Genomic DNA, 15,188 nt, shown 5'->3' on the forward strand with positions numbered 1-15,188 from the left:
TGCTGTCTAGGTTTGTCATAGCTTTTCTTCCAAGGAGTAAGCATCTTAATTTCATGGCTACAGTCACCATCTGCAGTGATTTGGGAGCCCAAGAAAATAGTCTCTCACTGTTTCCACTGTTTCCCCATCTATTTGCCATGGAATGATGGGACCAGACACCCTGATCTTAGTTTTTTGAATATTGAGTTTTAAGCCAGCTTTTTCACTCTCCTGTTTCACCCTCATCAAGAAGCTCTTCAGTTCCTCTTCACTTTCTGCCATCAGGGTGGTATCATCTACATATTTGAGGTTGTTGATAATTCTCCTGGCAATCTTGATTCCAGCTTGGGCTTCATCCAGCATGGCATTTCGCATGATGTACTCTGCATAGAAGTTAAATAAGCAGGGTGACAATATACAGCCTTGATGTACTCCTTTCCCAATTTTGAATCAGTCCATTGTTCCATGTCCAGTTCTAAATGTTGCTTCTTGACTAGCATACAGGTATCTCAGGAGGCAGGTAAGGTGGTCCAGTATTCCTGTCTCTGTGTGAATTTTCCATAGTTTGTTGTGGTCCACATACCCAAAGGCTGTAGGGTGATCAGTGAAGCAGAAGTAGATGGAGCAGACCTAAACATAACAGCTAGAACTATAAATTTTGGAAGAAATAGTGGGAGAAAATCTTCATGACCTTGGGGTAAGCAAAGATCTCTTAGATAAAACATGGAAAACATAGTTGTAAAAGAAATAACTGATAAATTAGACTTTGTCAAAATAAAAAAAAATCCTGTTGTTTGAAAGAAACATTGAGAAATTAAAAGGCAAGAGACAAACTGAAACAGTATATTTGTTGTACACATATATGACAAACGCCTGATATTCAGAATATGTGGAGAATTCACACAACAGCAAGAACACAAATGATCTGATTAAAAATTGGACAAGAAACTTTGCATATATCATCAAAGAATAATGGCATGTCAGCACATGAAAAGGTGGTAAACATCTTTGTTCACCATCATTAGTCATTTTTTGTTCTTATTTAGTCTCTATGTCATGTCTGACTCTTTGCAACCCCTTGGAATGTAGACTGCCAGGCTCCTCTGCCCATGGGATTTCCCAGGCGAGAATACTGGAGTGCGTTGCCATTTTCTACCCCCAGGAGATCTTTCTGACCCAGGGACCAAACCCCCTGTCTCTTGCATCTTCTGCATTGGCAGATTCTTTAGCACTTTGCCAGCTGGGAAGAACATTAGTCAATAGGGAAATGCAAATTAAAGCCATAATGAGATACTACTATATACCCAATGGAATGGCTAAAATAAAAAGATAGACAATATCAAGTGTTGATGCTAATGTAGAGCAACTGTCATATATTGCTAGTGGGAATGTAAAGGGATGCATTAACTTTGGAAAGCAGTTAATCTCTATTATATATGTAAACACACACTTACTGTATAATCCAGTAATTCCACTCCTGTAAAATAAGAGTGATAACAATGTTATGTTCAAAAAAGTTTTACAGGAAAGTTCCTAGCTGCTTTGTTTGTTATAAACCTAAATTGAAAACATTTGATGAGTGGGCAAAGGTCAGTATATCCATACAATGGAATAATACTCACCAATAAAGAGAAATCAACCTACTTTTACAAACTATTTCGATGAATTTCAGAAACATTATGCTGAGTGAAGAAGTCAGACATAAAAGAATACATATTATATGATTCCATTGTAGCAAGTCCTTCTACAATGTAAGGAATGACAAATCTATAGCTACAGAAAGCAGTTCAGTGAGTCAGGGGTAACATGAGGTGGGTGACTGAATTCAAAGCGGGTAAAAGAGAACTTTCTGGGAATAATTGTTCACTATCTTGATTGTGGCAGTGGTTCCATGGGTGTGTACATTATTCAAAACTTCTCAAACTCTATCTTTGATATGACAGCAATACATTGAATGTAAATCATATCTCAATAAAGTTAATTAAAAAAATCAAAGGAAGTGGAGTAACCAGGTTTCATAAAGCATAAAGCAGGGAGCTTTGGGGTATAAATGACATGACCTAATGGCCAGTCTCTAGAACACCGTCATATGGATCAATCAGCACTAGATTTATTCCTCCTTGTGCTGCTCTGGTCAGAGTTAATATTCTTGGAAGAGAAGGTCTGAGGGGACTAGCTTAGGTCAGGTGCCCTTTCTTGGACTCAGAAAAGCTAGACTATCCTGAATGACCTTCCCATCCAGAAGGCCCTAAATGTGGCAGGGATGGTCCCTCAAGAAAAAGGAAGGAAGGTTCTATTAACCAAAAGAAAGGGTGATGTTATCTGGTAAACAAACAAACAGAAACCGTCTTCCACTGTTTATTTCCAGGGGTGACCAAGGAGAATAGTGAGGGGCTTCAAATATACATGCTCATTCATTCCATTGAAGTATAAGTTTGAGCATGGACTGTTTGCCCTGTACTGTTACTAACTGGTGTTGCATATGCATTTGAGGTCTCTCTAGAAAGAAAGAGTTTATATTAATGTAAGGAACAGGAGTGGCTCATCTGATGTGACTATGGAGCACAAGTCTTTTGGGGAGTGGGGAGGATAGAATTCAGCTTAATATTGGGGAAAAAGAAAAGCTAACAACTTTCCATGGATAAGAAGTGTGTATCTTCTCAGGTCGTGCTCATGCAGGTTAATTGTTTCCTAAGAGGATGGTGATCAGAGAAGGAGATTCCAAAATTCGTGTCTCCCCAAATACACAGATGGGGAAAAGCCTTTTCATCGTCATCGCTTCCCGTCTTTGGGTCTCCTGGGGTCTCCCTGGAGAGTCGGCAGAGGGAGCCATTCCCCAAGAAATCTCCGCCCGGGAAGTCTTAGCTGGCCTGGAGGGACTTTGCGGCTGGCCCGTGGAGTTCTCTCTCCGCTCCGCCTCCGCAAATCGGACTCCCTCACCCCACGCCCCACCCTTCCAACCACTTTGTGGCTGCAGCGCACACTTTTGTACCGCTCGGCCACTCCTCCCTTCTCTGTCCCGCGGTTGCGCGCCCTCCCTGGCACCGCTGGGGACGTGCCATCCACTCCCGCTGGTTGCTCGGGTGCTGTCCCCACTCCCCCCAGTCTTCACAGGGGCTCCAGAACACCTCTGGGGACTTTGACACTGGGGCCCTGAGAGTGCACTGGGACTCAGACGGGCACTCTCTCCGCTACCCCTTGGTAAACCCTACAAGGTAACCCCAAGGTGTGCCAGTTTAGTAGCCAGACTTGGCGGAGTCTCTCCGGGCGGTGGAAGCCGCTCAGGACAGGGACGGCCCGCGATCGGGGCGCAGGAACCGGGCCGGGAGGACCCTGCAGGTCACACTGGGGACTGCCCGCCGCGCCCGGCGACGCCCGCCCCCCGCCGCCCAGCGTCCTCTGTCCCGCGGCGGCAGCTGCAGCGGCGGCAACTGCTCGCATCCCGCGCCGGGCTCGGGTTACTCCCCTCCTCCTTCATTCAGCATCCCGGGCCAGACGGAGAAAACCTGGCTCAAGTTTGCAGCGAGTACTTTCTCGGCGCGCGAAACTGGGGGTCTGGAGACGCGCGGAGACCCGTCTTCTTTCCCGAGCCTCTAAGCCTGAACCCGGACTCCGAAGGATCGCTCTTTTTGGGGACGCTGCTCGGAGCCGAACTGCGCCTTTTGGAACAGATTCTGCTTCTCCGCTGGCGCTGTGTGAAAACCCGGGGGAAAGTGTTGCGCTGTGAGTCTCAGGATCTCGGGTAAGAGTTGGGCAAACTCCCTTCTGGCAGCCGCTGGACCTTGGCCGGATGGGGGGCAGATTTTCTTTAGCCAGGATACCCCGGGTGCCCCGTGAGGTGGGGCGAGATGGGCTCGGTCTGGCTTGTTTACTTGTTTCCAGGGTTTATTGTTAGTGTTTGGATTTGGTCTTATACTGGGAGCTGGGTAGAACTTCTTGGAGTATTTTTCGTGAGATGCCCCCGTTACGCTTATTTTGCATAATTTCTGCCTCTGCATTTCCTTGTTTGTGTTGATTCTCTGGTTGACCAGTGTCATAGGTGTGCGCAGGGAGATTTGGGGAGACTGGGAATGAAACAGTTTTGGCGGGGTCCTTGCTGTCAGGTCCACTTTGCTTCTCCTCTGGGATCTTGTTTTCTAAACTTCTCTTTCTCCAGGACTTGATATTCAGATTGTGCGGTCAGACTGGGCTGCTCTCCTCCTGTGCTCTCACGGTCTTTTCGGGGGACCACAGGCTGGGTGACTGAAACGGTAGGCGTCTCTTACCTGTTTGAATACCTGGTACCTCAGGGGATGTTGGGAAGGGCGGTTCTCCCAGCCATGTGCGAAAGTGTTAGTGGCTCAGTCCTGTCCCATAAGGACTGGAGCCTGCCAGGCTCCTCTGTCCATGGGATTCTTCAGACAAGAATACTGGAGTGGGATGCCATTTCCTCCTCCAGTATAGTTACCATGGAAAGATCTACCTCCTGTTGGTCTTTTTAATTCCTTGGATCTAGGACTTTTACCCCTGGTTTACGAAAGCATTTTGTCTTTCTTTCTGGAAATGAGTGATACCACTGAGTAAATGAAATGTAGTGACATCTTTGATACTTCTTTAGAAAGTATCCCCACAGGAGAATCCAAATTCTTCAGGGAGAGTTAAAGTTTGAGATGTTATTATCCCTAAAATGGGCTTTCCCTGGCCTTTCTCCTTTATATTCTGAGCCTCACTTTGTGTATAGTCTTCACTGTATGTGATGTTTTACGTCTTATGGATTAAAAAACTAGGACCAGATCATTTTTCTGATGTGAATGCTCCAAGGGGTCAGCTTGCAGGGTGCTTTTTGCTGTCCTGCTCTGAGGTCAGAGTGTTCAATAGAGGGGATGCCCTGGGACCAGGGATCCTGGGGGAAACTGCTAACTCTGCCACTATCCAGTTGTATGATTTGGGGTATTACTTAACCTTTCTCTCCTCAGCTGCAAAGTCAGAAAAATAATAACAATGCTATACCAGAGGGTAGCTCAAAGAATTAAATAAGTTAACGTGTGTGTGGAATGCTCACATGCCTGGCAATAGTAAGTACATATTAGCTGTTATTAGCATCATCATCATTATTATTCTAACAGTGTTAACTCGTATCGTGATGATATAGTTTTTGTTAGTTATCAGTAAATGTTAGCCATTCTTTCTGTTTGGATGAGCTTTGAAAACTGTGCTCATGTAGGCTTCACTCCCACCTAGAATGTGATGCATTGTCAAACTTTGCTCAGACATGGTCTTTGTATTACTTGGTGCTGGGGCCTGTTTCAAGGAAAGGTGCATATTGCAGGGCTGGGATTTGTAGAGGACAGGTCATGGTTGAGTGTCAGAAGGTGCTTGGGACAGGTTAGCAGGTGGGAAGTCTACACTCAGTTTACAACCTGAAACTATAGTGCCTTAGAAACTTGTTGCATTACTATGCCTCCTTAAACTTACTTTTTTAAGAGTTCAAATCATTTGTTCAATAAATATTTATCAAGCATCTATTACAGTTCAAGCACTGTTCTAGGTTCTATATTATTTAAATTTGTGTGCTTCATTTTAGAATGGAAATGCACAAGTATTTGCTTTATGCCTACCCCCTCCCCAGACACACACACACACACACACACATTTAGAACTTCACATGGCATTATTACTCTATAAATTAAGTCCCCAACACTTTTTAGCTCTAATGATTTCAATACCTGTTAAAATGAAGAGCCTATATCATTGAGGGATTGAACAAAATATGCAGTATAACCTCTGCTGCTGCTGCTGCTGCTAAGTCGCTTCAGTCATGTCTGACTCTGTGTGACCCCATAGATGGCAGCCCACCAGGCTCCCCCGTCCCTGGGATTCTCCAGGCAAGAACACTGGGGTGGGTTGCCATTTCCTTCTCCAATGCATGGAAGTGAAAAGTGAAAGTGAAGTCACTGAGTCATATCTGTCCCTCAGCGACCCCATGGACTGCAGCCTTCCAGGCTCCTCCATCCATGGGATTTTCCAGGCAAGAGTACTGGAGTGGGGTGAGTATAACCTCTGTCAGGGATCTTTTCCCATCAGCTTCATCATGTGTGGGGAGGTAGGTAAAGAACTGTGTAATCTTTGGTGTTCCTCTGGCTCTAACATCCTTAAATTAGCTGCCTTAGTTCATTTGTGGTTGTTTTTTTAATATCCTCTTTTTCTTTTAACATTTGTTTTAGGTTCATAAATTATGTCACTTACTTCACTGCGTGTCAGTCAAAGTGAATAATGACACTGCTAATAAAAAAGGAAAAGCATTTGACTTTGGTGTATTTCATCAGCTATTCTCAGATGTATATCAAAAACATAGAGGAGAACTTGTTAAAAGTATTAGATGGATCTGTGAGAAACTGCTAAAATTTGACCATTTTTGACCCCGGTAAAATTGTGATTTCATGTATTTCTACCGAATATAAATCCTTGCTCCCTCCACTTGGATTCAGGTGCAGTAAGTCCTGGGTGAGATGTGGAAAGTCTGCAGTTTTACAAGTTCCCCAGATGGTTCTAATGCAAACCCAAGTTTGCACGTGCTCATTTAGCAACCACGGATTTACTTTCCCCATGATTGTTTAGTAGCGATTTTATAAAATACACATCTGATTGTGTCATTCCCTTACTTAATCATCTTTGGCAATTCCTCAGATGGTGTTGTCAGTGTCACCTGGGTACTTATTGAAAAATGCAGATTCTGGAGCTTCACCCTACACGTAAGGGCCAGAAATCTGCATTTGAGCAGATTCCCAAATGAATCTGGTAGAGGTGACCTCAAATCACATCTGGAGAAACGCTGACTTACGGCATAAAGCCTAACCTCCTAACATCCTACATAAGACCAACTTTGCATCATTTTCTCAGGGTTACTTCTCTGCTACCCTGTTCTTCAGCCTTTCAGCCCCACTGATGTTGATCTTGTTACTATTTCTTAAAGAATGCATTGCCTCATTCACGCCTCGCTGAGCTGGCTGTGTATGTTCTTCCCTCTGCAGGAAATGTCTTTGCTCCTCTTTTTGGTCTAACTAACTTCTTACTACCTACTCATCCTTCAAGATGCAGTTTAATTAAGACCTTTCTTGTGAAGCTTTTCCTAGTCTTTCACATAAACAGTGGTATCTCATGTGATTCCTATTCTGCTTTGTGGATAATTTTAATATAGCATCTATCATACGTATCATACTATCAACTGTTTGTTACCTGTATGCTTTTCCAACTGATTGGTGAGTTTGTCATTCCTTATGCTGAGCCTCTATCCAAATGACTGGCACATGGTAGTTACCTAAAAAATGCCTAAAGAATGTGGAGGAAGAATGAATGCATTTGACTTTTTATTGATACACCAAGTGTTTGGGTTAGTCACTAGGTACATACTTAGGATTGTGGACAAGCCATTCAAGAATTTACAATTTGGCTAGCCAGAGTCTACAAAGTTAATAACATAGAGTGGAAAAAGGACAAGACAGAATATCCTAGGAAGACTTATGAAACACCAGATGCCACCGAATTAATGTTGTAAGTTCAAAACTGTATCTGTAGTATGATTCAAGAGCTGAATTTATCATACCTTTGGGATAGTTTTGGTTGTGAATGTCAGGGGACTGTAGTGGTTTACCCTGTGCTTTTTAGTTTATAGAACACCTTTCCATTTGTTTTTATATTTGATCAGAAACATGGTGACTCATTCAATATTGTTTCTCCTACTTGAGTAGAGTAGGATGCAGTCCTAAAAACAGGTTCAAAGGTTGTGTAAAACCTTACATGTTATAGGGGATGCTGGGCTTAGACAGAAAAGCATATTATAAGTTTTTAATTACATCTTGCCACTTAAGACACACTATTCAGTGTTTTCTTCTTTTTCTTATTTAAATGTTCTATAATTTTGATATTTCCTCCTATTTGAGTCCCAGTTAACTTGTTCAAATTAAATAAGTATCTGATTCTTAAACTAAAGATTTGCCATTTGGGGCATGCCTAATAACTTCCATCTTCATGTCACATATTAAGTTTATGAGACAAAGTCTTCTTATGATTATGTTTTAAATTTTTTCATTTCCCACTCATTGTTTGCAATAATGGAAATATGTAATACTGTTTTAACAAATGAACAAATTGCAGGGTAATAACAAAGATGGTGTTGCTTCAGAATCGAACTTTTAGCTCATGGGCAGCACCACCATAAAATAAACACCGAAGCAATATTCACTCATAGGTTGATGTGAGAGATTTCCAATGACACAGAGCAGGAAGGTAGGAGCATCAGAGAATTAAGTACAAATGTCCAGATTGTTTGGACTTCAAACAAAGCAATATTAACAACTGCCTTGGCTCTCATTTTCTCAAGGATGTGTACCCAGTATTTCATTAAAAATATTAACTTAGCTTTAGGAATGAAAACAGGATTCACTGGCTTCTGTTGATTCGTCTTCTTTTTCAATTGTTTCCAGTATGAACTTTTTCTACCTTAATTTAAGCGTGCGTCTGGCTGTACTTTCATTAAGTCTCTTAACTGATCTCCTGATCTCTTTATTTACTCATTCACTCATGTATTCTCTCTCTCTGAATTTCCCAAGACTTTGTATGTATCTCTTGACTCCCTTTTCTTTCCAGTTTAAGATTATTTTCGCTATAATCATTCTCCTTTTCAAAGTAGTTTTTGCAGAAGATTAATTTATAGAGCTTAATAAAAGGATTTTCTCATACTATCAGGAAAAACTGAGATGCAAACCAATGTTAGTCTCCTTGATACAACTATTTGTAAAACTGGAAGTCACCGTGTGGCTTCTATTTGATGATGTATACTTTGTGCCATTAGCCAGTCTGGAAAGTGTGAATGTGATAATATATCCTGTCATTATGGATGTTTATTTCTAGTGATTTCCTCTCGTTTCATTTCCAGTGATTTATACCCCTAGATAAAGAAACTATGTAAAGCATTTTAACCACTTCAATTTCCTATTCAGAGGGCAATAAATGATACCATCCCCCTCTTCCCAAGACAAAGAATCTCAGTATTTCAGTATAGAAAGCGTCATCTTGATGTATCCGTGCACAGGATATCAGCATCTGTTGAAAACATCTTATCTTTGGGACCAAGGAGGCCCCATCTAGAGGGTGACTGAGCACCTTGTCCTGGACATCCTGGCCAAGCTGCACAAACTGGCTTAGTTCTAAAATCTCACCACAGATGATCGTTCCCGTGATGAGTCTTTTGAATACCTTCTAGTAAAGGATCATGCTTGTCTTAAAAAAAAAAAAAAAAGAAAGGCAAATTGAAAATCAAACCCCACAAATTTAGTTTGTTGCACACAGAACAAAATAAAAGTATGAAATCTTTGTTTTGGGTCCAGAGGATTAATTCTACAATCAAGAGGAAAATTTTCAATTGTCTATTCCCACTGATATTTTGTGAAGGATACTTCTTCTTCTTTTTTTTTTTTGCACAAGGAATCAGTGATAAAATGTGACTTTTGTTCTGTAAGAAAGTAGTTAGAGTGAGTTTTATTTTGGCTTCATCAGATGTGTGTTTGGTGTATATAGTACATAGGGATACACACTATGTGTAAGTACCAAGATATTCGCCTTAAAAAAATAGATTAAAAAAATGCAGTGACGGTTGAAGGCTGGGTGTAGTGAGGGCCTGGTGTGCAGTTCTGAGAGCTGCTATTGAGGGCTCATCCTGGAGAGAGGGCTGTGTGCTCGCCAGAGGTGTCCTGACGGTGTGGGTCCTTGAAGGAGAGAGGCCTTGAGTGAATGAGGCATTTTAGACAGGGAAGTGTAAACACGTGGCCGCAGGAATTTGTAAGACACCTGTAAGCAATAGTGACTAAACCATTCTATAGGAGTAACGAGTTAACATTTGAGAAGTATTTTATGACAACCACGTCTGGGACTATAGGACTAGATTCTACTGCTCCCACAGCACTTATGTGCATTAAAGGGGCCCCTCATATTATACTGCAATTATTTTATTATATAAACCCAATGTGGTTTGGGGCACCCAATTGAGAGTCAAGTAGAAACTGAGCCTCTGTTCCATGAGAAGGTATGAAATGAGAAAACCGTTCTTTTAGCCATTGTAGAGCTTCTTCGGGGGTGTGGATGGAGACAGGACTTAAGTTTCTTTTAGCATCATCTAGATCTGAATTCATATTTTCCTTTAAGAAGTTTAATTTAGAGATGACCTTGCCACACCACTGTACTGTCTTTTTAGCATGAGGTCATCAGCCCAACCATAGATATCACTTCATATCTACTTCATTTCATACAGTATCACCAAACATTCAACTCTAAGTGGCTGACTTTTAAGGCTTAAAACTATGGAGGAAATTCCCATCTTAAAACTTTGAACTAAATATGCAACATGCTTGTTTTTGTCATCTGTTTGCCCCACCACTGGAACTTTCTCACCATTCATCCTTTGCTGAAGGTGCAGCCTCTGCCAGGTTGCTTCAGCACCTCCTTTTATTATCCCCTTATCTCCCTCTTTTTCCTCATCGCTGTTCCTACCCCCAACTTCTATTATCTTCTCAACAGTCTTTGTTATTAGTTTTTAACTTTCCTGTCTCATTCCCCACATTACTTGGTGCCCTCATTTTTCTCATCACCCTCCTCCCAGTCATTTCTCCTCACATGAAGATTGGATCACCATAATGTGAAGTACACGCCCTTTCAATACCCTCTCATCTCCTGTGTGTTCCTTGAACAGGTAGGTGTGCAAAATCAGGCCATCAGCGAGGTGAGAAATGCTTGAGGCCTCTGCTTCAAACTTTAGGAGCATAAGAATCACTAGCAGTTACTGGCTTACCTTTCATGTTGATTTAATAGGTGTGCAGTGGAGCCCAGGGCTGGGTATTTTTTAGTACTGTGGACGTCCCCAGTGGCTCAGTGGTGAAGAATCTTCCTGCAATGCAGAAGATGCAGGAGATGCGAGTTTGATCCCTGGGTCAGTAAGAGCCTTTGGAGGAGGAAATGGCAACCCACTCCAGTATTCTTGCCTGGAGAATCCCATGGACAGAGGAACCTGGCAGACTGCAGTCCATGGGGTTGCAAAAAGTTGGACATGACTGAGCACACACCGGCAGGCAGGTGAACAGTGGGGCCCAGGGCTGTGTATTTTTTAGTACACATGCCGCCAAAGTGAGCACTGGGGATGGGTGTTTCTGACAGGGTCTTCTGACACTTGTGGGTGTACTAATAATCCTTGTTAGGGCTGTATTGCTCCAAAGGCACAAATATTCTTTCGTTTTCTTTTCTCTTCATTTCTAATATTTAGTGACTTGGTCAGAGGGGGTCGGAGAGAATAGCTGGTCTGTGAGAACCCATGCCTCTCTGTCTCTGCTTGGAGGGACAATGGCTGTAACACAACGCTGTTCATGTGACAGCTGGAGAAAGGAGCCCATTGTTCAGGGCTTGGCTGATGCTCCATTCCTCTCTGGCCAGCCATCCAACTGAGCTTGGTAGCCCCAAGGAAACAGACACACTTGAATCAGAGAGACAAAGAAAGGAGGTCAAGGCCTTCCACAGTTAAACTACTTGCAGCAATGTGTCAGATGTAGGATTTGGGAAAGAAGAAAGTAATTTTGTGGAAGCATCATTAATCTGTGGTTTGGGGGTATGAGACATGGCATTAAGATCATCTTGGGTGGCGCAGTGGTAAAGAATTTGTCTGCCAATGCAGGAGACACAGGAGATGCAGTTTTGATCCCTGGGTCAGGAAGATCCCCTGGAGAAGGAACGAACAACCCACTCCAGTATTCTTGCCTGGGAAGTCCCATGGACAGAGGAGCCCGGTGAGCTACAGTCCGTGGGGTCACAAAGAGTCTGAAATGACTGAGCAACTGGTCACACATGACATGGCATTAAAGGGACACAAGTCTGTTAGAACCCCCAGCTGATATCTGGCCAGAGAAGAATTGTTTCCTGCTATACCCGGTGACTTCTCTTATGGAAAGATTTTATTATTGATTTTAAAAATGTGAGATGTTCCTCACATCTCACATGATATGAGGATATCATTTAGGCAAAGGTACATTTCTAGGCCTCTTTTCCCCAGCTTCATCAAAGACAGGAATCTGATCTGACCTAAATAAGGCCTGTGATCTCAGAGAATGATTCTTTGTTCTGTGGTATGATCACCATGTGTATGATGTATTAAAATTTTCTCTTCAAATCTAGATTCAGATATTAGTTAAGAAGCTGAGAATCTTGTAAGATTGAAATACGGTTAAATACATTAGAAAATTATTGATATATTAGGACAGTTATGAGGTTGGGGGACTCCCCAGATGTCAGGTAGATACCATTTCTCACCCCCAACTTCCAGACTGGATTCTAGCCCTGAAGGGAAAGGGTTGTAAACTTCCTGTAAAGATCTAATCCAGAGCCCGACAATTGGCTACATTCTTTGCATCAGAAAAAGATTCAAATTCAAGGTCAGAGCCTCAGGAAAGGTCATGGACTTTTCACACAGGATTGTTCTTTTAGCCTGATTTATGAAAAAGTATGTCATTCATTCAGCCTTTGCCTCTGGGTTTCTTTTAAAGTGAAACTCAGTCCCTTGTTTCTGTGGATATTTGTAGGTGGCTGTTTTTCTTTTTTTCCCCCAGTTAGGCAAAGAGTACAGCCTTGAGTGAGGCTGAATGGCGGAAACCTTTCCTGGATGTGATGGGTTGTGGAGAGTCCATTTACACAGTGTTCAGGCAGCTGCTGCTCAGTGGCTGTAAGAATCCTTTTGTGTCTGAGATAAGAGGTTTTCTGACTGGGAGTATTAGGCTAAAGGAGGCTGGTACCCAGGAGAAAGCAATACATGACTCGCTTGAGGTCACTTAGAGCTTCTCGTAATTGAGTCCATCACGGCACCTTGATTACAGACTATCATTGTGAGTCCATTAAAGGAGGAGAAGCAAGTGGATTGCAGAGAGGCAAGTGGTTTATTTATTCCTGTTTCCACTCCCCCACCCCCTTGCAGTTTGTTTATCTTTTACTAAGTGAATATTTGGTTTTTACCAAGCATAGAGATGCCTTTGAAGTGGAGAAGGGGAAGAGGAGACTGTTCTTTGCAGGTGGCAGAAGAATTGTATTCAACATGCTCCTGATTAGTTAATTAATTCTCAATTCGTTGTCATTAGGCCTGTTAATCTGGCTCCATTCCTGTGATTTAGAGAGGCTCGCCCCTCGGTACTGCGAGGGATGCGTACTGTGCTCTGCTTGAAGTTCTGTGTAGATGCTGCTGCCTGTGCTGAAAAAATACAGCAGTGATGGATTGTCACAGTATTGTGCTCATGTCCCAAGGAGCACATTTTACTCTAAATGCACTTTTTAGGCACAGGGTGCTTGCTGGGACTTATTTTTGTGTTAGGATTAAAGCTCTGGCCTAGGAGGGCTTCTGAAATGCTCATATTGTTCTGTTTAATCTGTTGTTCAGTCACCAAGTCGTGTCTGACTCTTTGCAACCCTGTGAACTGTAGCACGCCCAGCTTCCCTGTCCTTCACTATCTCTTGGAGTTAGATCAAACTCACTTCTGGTGTCATATCTTTTTGCCTTTTCATACTCTTGATGGGGTTCTCGAGGCAAGAATACTGAAGTGGTTTGCCGTTCCCTTCTCCAGGGGACCCTGGTTTGTCAGAACTCTCCATCATGACCCATGCATCTTGGGTGGCCCTGCATGGCATGGCTCATAGCTTCATTGAGTTACACAAGGCTGTGATCCATGTGTTCATTTTGCTTAGCTTTCTGTGGTTGTGGTTTTTGTTCAGAAAGTGTGGGATTATAGTTCTTGATTCTTCTGTCTGACCTTTGATGCATAAAGATAAGAGACTTTGCAAGCTTCCTAATGGGAGAGACTGGCTATGGGGAAAACTGGGTCTTGCTTTGGTGGGCAGGGCCATGCTCATACGAAAAGTGAGTGTTAGTCACTCAGTTGTGTCTGACTCTTTGTGACCATGGAGCCCCCCAGGCTCCTTTATCCATGGAATTCTTCAGATAAGAATATTGGAGTGGATTGCCATTCTCTTCTCCTGGAGATCTTCCTGACCCAGGAATTGAACCTAGGTCTCCAGCATTGCAGGCAGATTCTTTATCCTCTGAGCCACCTGGAAAGCCCCTTGGGGGCAGGGTAAATGGATGTGTTCAGCTGATTAAAATGTATTGAGCTATTTAATTTTGATTTGTATACATTTGTGATATGTATTTTATACTTCAGTAAAAAGTTTGAAAAACTTTTAAATCATTATGTTTAATACAGAATTACAGCTGTAGCAGTGATGGAAAACAATAAGCTCAGAATCCCAACTGTCACAAAATTTGGGTCTTGAAGAGGCTAAGGAGGCCTGAAGCTTTAAACATCCTTTAATTTGCCCTTACTTCCATAGCCAGAAGAGCTGTGTGTCAGAAAGCAACAGACCAGCACCATCATAGTTGATTGTTGTACTTTTCCAGGCAGCAAATCCAATGCCTAAGAGGTCAGCAGTGTCAGCAGAGCCCCAGTCTTCAGAATCTAAAACAAAATCACCCCTCCAAGTTGATCAGCTAGCAAACCTTCCCATTCCTGCTTTCCACTCTTCTGTTCATTGTAATCTGTCAGGAGAAATCAGAGAGCAACTCTGGGGCATGGATGTTTTCCTGAATCTTTAGATGATATCTCTCCCAAAGTCTAGTATTGAAATGCTTTCAATTCTTTCTTTTATTTTTCTAACTGGGACATAGTAAGATGAGGTGTTGGCTCACCTCTCTCACTTTTTTCAGCCATCACTTCCTGAGCTGCAGTGAGCTCCAGGAGCAATACCTGTGATGGTGGAATGGCCCTATGAGCAAAATGATGTTTCCAGCATGTGGGTGGCCTGTGGTCCTTTTTCTGTGTAGAAAATACTGTTCATCATCAATGTGGATTGTTCCATGTACCTACTGGAACATCCTAACTTCCTGTTACCACATACAACTGGTAGACTCAGATGGAAAAAATTGTTTTTTTTTTTCATTACTGAAGGAGATTTTGGAAATGTTGGCTTTGAAATGGTTCTAGCATATCTGTGAGAGGTTTGAATATCCATTCTGTACACTTCCTTTGGGCATTGGGCTTAAAGGTTCACTGTTGATTTACACAAACGCATGTGGTTAAAGTCATGAGCGATGAGACAAGACATTGTTGGTCGGGGTCTACTCCGGGCTGACCTTGTCATTTACTATATGAAAT

At 42.5% G+C, this 15,188-nt stretch overlaps 1 protein-coding gene across 1 annotated transcript in view; it reads left to right on the forward strand.

The window, feature by feature from the left end:
* Positions 1-2,956: 2,956 nt before the first annotated feature.
* Positions 2,957-15,188, forward strand: part of MEGF10 (multiple EGF like domains 10) — a 187,809-nt gene continuing 175,577 nt past the window's right edge. Inside the window, exon 1 of the mRNA XM_055430492.2 lies at positions 2,957-3,721. The gene's annotated coding sequence lies outside the window, so the exon portion shown is untranslated. The remainder of the gene's footprint in view (positions 3,722-15,188) is intronic.

Source organism: Moschus berezovskii, chromosome 8, assembly GCF_049115385.1.
Source record: "Moschus berezovskii isolate FMDL1 chromosome 8, NW_MosBer_1.0, whole genome shotgun sequence".
Classification (NCBI taxonomy): Eukaryota; Metazoa; Chordata; class Mammalia; order Artiodactyla; family Moschidae; genus Moschus; species Moschus berezovskii.